This window comes from Octopus bimaculoides, chromosome 4 (assembly GCF_046866305.1).
Source record: "Octopus bimaculoides isolate indiv1 chromosome 4, ASM4686630v1, whole genome shotgun sequence".
In the NCBI taxonomy this organism is placed as follows: Eukaryota; Metazoa; Mollusca; class Cephalopoda; order Octopoda; family Octopodidae; genus Octopus; species Octopus bimaculoides.
This window is the reverse complement of record NC_142931.1, coordinates 9,949,823-9,957,033: the sequence shown is the minus strand read 5'-3', so window position 1 is coordinate 9,957,033 and position 7,211 is coordinate 9,949,823. Positions and strand designations below refer to the sequence as shown.

At 36.4% G+C, this 7,211-nt stretch overlaps 1 protein-coding gene across 6 annotated transcripts in view; it reads left to right on the top strand.

Annotated features, from left to right (window-relative positions):
- Window positions 1-6,048, top strand: part of LOC106881496 (uncharacterized) — a 145,235-nt gene extending 139,187 nt beyond the window's left edge. For all 6 annotated transcript variants that reach the window (XM_089350219.1, XM_089350220.1, XM_089350223.1 and 3 more), the window contains one exon: window positions 1-6,048. This exon is cut by the window's left edge and continues 6,772 nt beyond it. The gene's annotated coding sequence lies outside the window, so the exon portion shown is untranslated.
- The last annotated feature ends 1,163 nt before the right edge of the window (window positions 6,049-7,211 follow it).

Below are 7,211 nucleotides of genomic sequence, written 5' to 3'. Positions count from 1 at the left end.
AGTATCAGACATAAAATAATAACGTCTACATTCTTTTCTCAATTGCTGTGGCTTAGATGCAAGTGTCACCCTCCAATTTCCTCATGTTACGTTTAGCTTCATCTGTGTACCAAAATTTACTCAGACTTCTTGCATCACCAGACAAACTAAGAACAGGGTATTTATCTTAAGAAGCCCTCTATTTGATAGTTATGTCCACGCTGGTGTAAGTTCCACTGCGTCACTAAACACTGTTTTGCAGGTATGGTTGTGAGGTGTGGTTAAGAAGTTCACAGGCACAGGTTTCACTTCTCCACCCCATATATGTGTATGTGTGTGGCTGAGTTTTTTATTCTCGCTTGTTTTCAAACGTGTTTATTGCTTGTTAACTGTGATGATGTTAGCTGCTTTCAGTCTACCATCAAAGCATGTCCGGGGTTCTTGACATGTCTTGACATATTGTGAGATATTTGTAAAGAAAAGACCCATTCAAACAGTTTTGTTTGTTTCTGGTTTGCCACTTGTTTCCAAGTATAGAAATAATCTGTCAAGGAATCAAAGCGAAACAGCTCAGACATAGGTGTGGCTGTGTGGTAAGAAGGGTTATCGGTTGGCGGGAGCTGGTGCCCCTCTCATTTTTACTCATTTTCGTTATCATTTCATTTCATTAATATATTTGTCTAGCCCGCAACTTCTTCTCTATGTACAACCTTCATGGCTAATATAATGAAATAAAGAAGCTTACTTCCCAACCACATGGTTCCAGGTTCAGTTCCACTATGTGGCACCTTGGGCAAGTGTCTTCTACTATAGCCACGAGCTGACCAAAACCTTGGAAGTGGATTTGGTAGATGGAAATTGAAAGAAACCTGTCGTGTATATAACATATATATATATATATATATATATGTATTGTGTCTGTTTATCCTCTTGCCATCGCTTGACAACCAATGTTGGTATGTTTACGTCCCCGAAACTTAGCTCAACAAAAGAGACTGATAGCATAAGTACTTAACTTGAAAAAAATAAGTCCTGGGGTCAATTTCTTCGACTAAAGGCAGTGCTCCAGTATGGCTGCAGTCAAATGACTAAAATAAGTATGAGAATAAAAGGAAAAGGATAAGGTTGGCACCAGGAAGAGCATCTGGCATAGAAGACTTTGCCCCAACGTATTCTCATCTGATCTCGGCTCGTATGGAAAAGTAGATGTTACAATGATACTGATATATATGCCAATATCAAACAATGACAATGAGTTCTCCACCCATGGGGATGTCGGTATGAGCACCAATGTACCCTATGTAGCACACTTGAACAATTGTAAAGAATCTCTTTACATAAAACCATTGGTAGCTTTGTTAACCCACATATAGTCTCTGTGTGTGTATGTATATATATATACGCACACACACACACACACACACATATATATATATATATATATATATATATATATATACGCATATATATAATATAAGATCCAGGGATCGAGGTGTAGGAAGAAAGTTAGCTTCAAGCAATCTGTAATAAATTTTAAAAACAATATTCAGGGACAATGGTGGTTTATTGATACAGAAGGTTGTGGATATTTTTTGTATCGAAGTACAATAAACTGAAAAAAGTTCATTTTATATTTCACAGTAGGCGACCAGGGTTGCTGGATGTGCAAATAAGAATACAAGAGTTAAGGAATGGAGTGGATAAGATCTGGACTATATATATATATTATATATATTTCCCTCTATTTAACCATCTCACATCGTCTCTGATGAAGGGATATCCCTAACATCCAAGAAACAGCTGTTAAGACTGACTTTCTCTTTTCAAACAGAAACAGCTCAGGCACAAGTGTGTGGTAAGAAGCTTGCTTCCTGACCACATGGATCCAGTTTCAGTCCCACTATGTGGCACCTTGAGCTGACCAAAGCTTAAAAGTCCTGAAAATTCCACACACAGCGTTGGCTTTGTTGACTCATTTTTTTAAACATATATATATATGTGTGTATATATATGAATCAATCTTAAAAACAATTGGATTTTACTTACAAGGTATTGGAATCTTATATGTATACCATTCTGCTTAAACAATGGATTTACAAATACAATATCCCTACATTCACTCTTTATTTCCTATCTTAACTAAACTAACTATTGCTTAACCATCCTCTTTCACCGTCTCCGATGAAGGGATATAATAAATATCCTGGAAACAGCTGTAAGACATTCTATTTATAAATATTCTATATTATACACAGCCTTGGTCTTTTATCTCATTACGAAAAGTAAATCCTTATATATATATATATGTGTGTGTGTGTGTGTATGTGTATATATATATATATATATACACACACACACACACACACACACACACACATATATATATATATATATATATATATATATACATACACACACACACACACACACACACACACACACACACACACACACACATATATATATATATATATATATATATATATATATATATATGTATACGTTCTTAGAAGTGACAAAGTTCCAAGAAACATGATCAGGCCCACTTTGAATAAAGAACTCCAAGGTAGAGCTTGGAGTGTCAAAAGTTTAATTTAAAACCCAGTGTCCAACAAAATATAATTTGTTCAGCCTAAAAGTCTTGTCATACACACGGTCATACAGTTATATTTCAATACACATGCATGTATATCTATACCTATCTATCTATCTATCTATCTATCTATATATGCATGCACACAGTTGCTTTTGAATAAATGTGTGTACACATATACATATGCACTCATACATACATACATATACAAACATATACAATTGCTTTAGAATGTGGGTGTATGTATATACACTGATATACACACATCTATGCACACACGTTCAATAGTATTGTTAACTGAAACATTATCATCACACAGTGAGTGAGTCCTTTGCTTGTTAAGTGAAGCCATATATATATATATATATATTAAGATCCATATACATTTTCATAAATCACTGAATCTCTGTGTCACCAACAGATGGACTTAAACAATGGAAGTAATCAGGAAAGCCAGTTACAAATACCAACAGTTGTGTTATTAATGAAATGAAAAATAGCTTGTGTGCAGAAAGAATGAGTTCAATCATACTTGTCATTAAAAAAAAAAATTTTTTTTAATTTTTCAAGGAAAGGTACTGCCCCAAATATCAGAACTAGCCTTTCCTCACCACGAATGAACTTTGTCTTAATTACACATTATATTCATCATTTATTTTCTGGTACAAACAACATGAATTTTGTCAGACTCTGTGTTTTTTTTTGTTTTTGTTTTTAATTTGTTTTGTGTTACTGATGTCACATGTAAACCCCTAGATCAAGAATAATAATAATAATGATGATGATGATGATGATAATAGAGTCGTCAAAATTAAAAGAAGGGTGCCATTGTTATCTAGTGAACGATATTTCAATATCTCGTGTGTCTTCAACAGGTTCAAAAAATAATTTTGTTAATCTACTTCGTTTTGGTTAATATATAAAGGATTTAAGTAATTCCCCCCAGAAGATATAGAGTAAAAATTAAAAGAAGAGTGCCATTGTCATCCAGTGAACTATATCTTCTGGAGGAATTACCTCAATCCTTTATATATTAACCAAAACGAAGTAGATTAACAAAATTATTTTTTGAACCTGTTGAAGACACACGAGATATTGAAATATCGTTCACTAGATAACAATGGCACCCTTCTTTTAATTTTGACTCTATATCTTCTGGAGGAGTTACCTCTATCCTTTATATATTAATAATAATAATAATAATGATATTAATATTAAGGGGATGAGCTGACACAATCGTCAGTGTTTCAGACAGAATGCTTAGTGGCATTCCTTCAGCCCCTTTATGTTTGTAGTTCAGTTGCTACTAAGATTGAATTTGCCTTCTATGCTTTTGGGGTCGATGAAAGAAGTACCAGTTGAATACTGGGGTGGAGCAATGTAATTGACTTGACCCCCACTCCAAAAATTTCAGGCCTTCTGCCTATAGTAGAAAGTATCGTTATTATTATAATTATTATTATTATATATAAGGGTGGCAGGCTGGCAGAAACAATAGCATGCCGGGTGAAATGAAATGCTTTGCAGTATTTTGTCTGTCTTTACATTCTGAGTTCAAATTCTGCTAAGGTTCACTTTGCCTTTCATTCTTTTGGGGTCAAAGAATTAAGTACCATATGAGTGCTGGGGTCGATGTAATTGACTATCCCTCTCCCCCAAATTTTAGGCCTTGTGCCTACAGTAGAAAGGATTATAATTAAGAAGGTGATAATCTGGCAAAATTGTTAGCAGGCTGGGAAAAACATTTAGAGGCATTTTGTCCGTCTGAGTTCAAATGCTGCTGAGGTCCACTTTGCTTTTCATCCTTCTGGGGTCAGTAAAATAAGTACCAGTTGCACACTGAGGTCAATGTAATCGACTTAGCTCATTCCTCAAAATTGCTGGCCTTGTGCTAAAATTTGAAACCATCATTATTATTATTAAGGTGACAAGCTGGCAGAATCGTTAGCACAACAGGTAGAATGACTAGCGGTATTTCATTCTGAGTTCAAATTCTGTCAAGGTCAACTTTGCCTTTCGTCTTTTTGGGGTCGATAAATTAAGTACCAGTTGTGCACTGGGGTCGATCTAATTGACTGGCCCCCTCTCCCAAAATTTTGGACCTTGTGCCTAGAGTAGAAAATATTATTATTATTATTAAAGCGGTGAGCTGGCAGAAATGTTAGCACACCGGGCGAAATGCTTAGCAGTATTTCGTCTTGTCTCTATGTTCCGAGTTCAAATTCTGCTGAGGTCGACTTTGCCTTTCATCCTTTCGGGGTCAATAAAATAAGTGCTTTTATGGCTAAAATTTGAAATCCTCCTCCTCCTCCTCATCATCATCATCATCATCATTATTATTATTATTATTATTTCAGTCTGTTGCCTCCTAGGTATCTTATGTGATGGTAAAATGTTTTACTTTGTTTTTTTACATCAAGAAAACGGAATTCAGATAATTGTGTCACCATTGTTAATTGTGCAACGATAGGGCAATGCAGACGAGCGAGGCAGTTGAAAGTTGAATCGGTGGAGCAACAGACAAATGCATTGAAATTACTCCTCTTTAACATTGATTTCAAGCCCTGCCGTAGCAACTTAGCTCATCGTTCTGTTGGAGTTGATGAACAAAAAGAACTTATTAATTAATGTCATGGAGAACAGGAGTGGGGGGGGACTTTGTATCTTTTTCCCAACCCTCAGAAGGTTTTTTTTTTTTTTATTATTTTCCTTTTTTTTTGTTTGTGCCCAGAAATTATTTATGTAGCAGAAATGGTAACGCATCAGACAAAATGTCTTGCAGTATTTCTTCCAGTTCTTACATTCTGGGTTCAAACCCTGCAAAGGTCAGCTTTGCTTTTATCCCTCCATGGTCAAATAAAATAAAAATACCAATTTAGTAATGGGGAACAATTTAATTGACTAACTCTTCTTTGCCCCTAAAATTTCTGGTTTTGTGCCTATATTAGAAAGAATTCTTACTCTATCTATGGATAAGGTGACTCGTGTTCTGAATTCAAATTCTGCTGAGGTCGACTTTGCCTTTCATCCTTCTGGGGTCAATAAAATAAGTACCTGTTGGACACTGGGGTCGATGTAATCGACTGACCCTTCCTCTTACAATTGCTGGCCTTGTGCCAAAATTTTAAATAATTATTTTATCTATGGGTTAATTATCTATAATATTAATTAATCAAGCAATTAATTATCAATTCAATTTGGGAAGCTTAGAACAGAAAACAACCTCCAAAACCTAGTCCATCTTTCCACACATTGAGACATTGGAAAGGTAATTGTCCTTTCTGTCTTTTGAAGACGGTGTTTTTATTATTTTTGTTGTATATTATATATTTGTTATTTTTGTTATTGAAAAAAATATCACCAATTTGTGAATTTATAGAAACAAAGTGATTGTTTATTTTTTATTTTATTTTTCATTTCTGAAAAGACAATGAATGAATGTAGTAAAGTAAAAGACAAGCGCAACTTTATGGTAATTGTTGTTGTTGTTATTTTTATAGTTGTTGTTGTTGTTGTTCTTATTATCAAAGGTGGCGAGCTGTCAGAATTGTTAACACGCTGGATGAAATGCTTAGGAGTATTTCGTCCTTTACTACATTCCGAGTTCAAATTGCGCTGAGGTCGACTTTACCTTTCATCCTTATCGGGTTGATAAATTAAGGACCAGTTGAGTACGGGGGCCAATGTAATGGACTGTCCCTTCTCCAAAATTTGTAGTTGTTATTAATGGTGGCAGGCTAGCAGAGTTGTTAGCATGCTGGACGAAAAGCTAAGTGGTATTTCACCCATTGCTATGTTCTGGGTTCAAATCCCACTGAGATCGACTTTACCTTTGTCCCTTCAGGGTTAATAAACTAATTACCAGTGAAACACTGGGGTCGATGTAATTGACTAATCCCCTCCTGCGAAATTTCAGGCCTTGTGTCTTTAGTAGAAAGGATTATTATTATTATTGAGTGAGAGAGCAGTGCATACCATCAAGGTGACACTGGGGTACAAGACCATGCTGTGCTTGAGAAGACCCAGCAAGCCAAGTGAGACTAACTGTGGCCTATACCAGTGCAGCATAACCGGCCCATTTAAGAGGACCCTTCAATCATCGGGCAATAAACTGCACTTGCAAAGACCTGTTGAGGTAAGTGAAGTCGTTGTTGTGGCTGATGCCAGTACCGCCTGATTGGCACCTGTGCTGATGGCACATAAAAAGTACCATTTGAGCGTGATCGATGCCAGTGCCACCTTAGTGGTCCTGTGCTGGCGATATGTAAAAAGCACCATTCGAGCATGGTCGTTGCCAGTACCACCTCACTGGCTCCCATGCCAGTGGTACATAAAAAGCATCATTCAAGCATGGCCGGTGCCAGTACCACTTGACTGATGCTCATGCCGGTGGCACGTAAAAAGCACCTACTATACTTTCAAAGTGATTGGCGTTAGGAAGGGCATCCAGCTGTAGAAACTTTGCCAGATCAGATTGGAGCTTGGTGTGACCTCCTAGCTCTCCAGACCTCAATCAAACTGTCCAGCCCATGCCAGCATGGAAAGCAGATGTTAAACGACGATGATGCTGATGAATCTACCTACCATGTGTCCCTGTCTGATAGGGGTACGCTGAGCATATTCATCACAACTATATGAA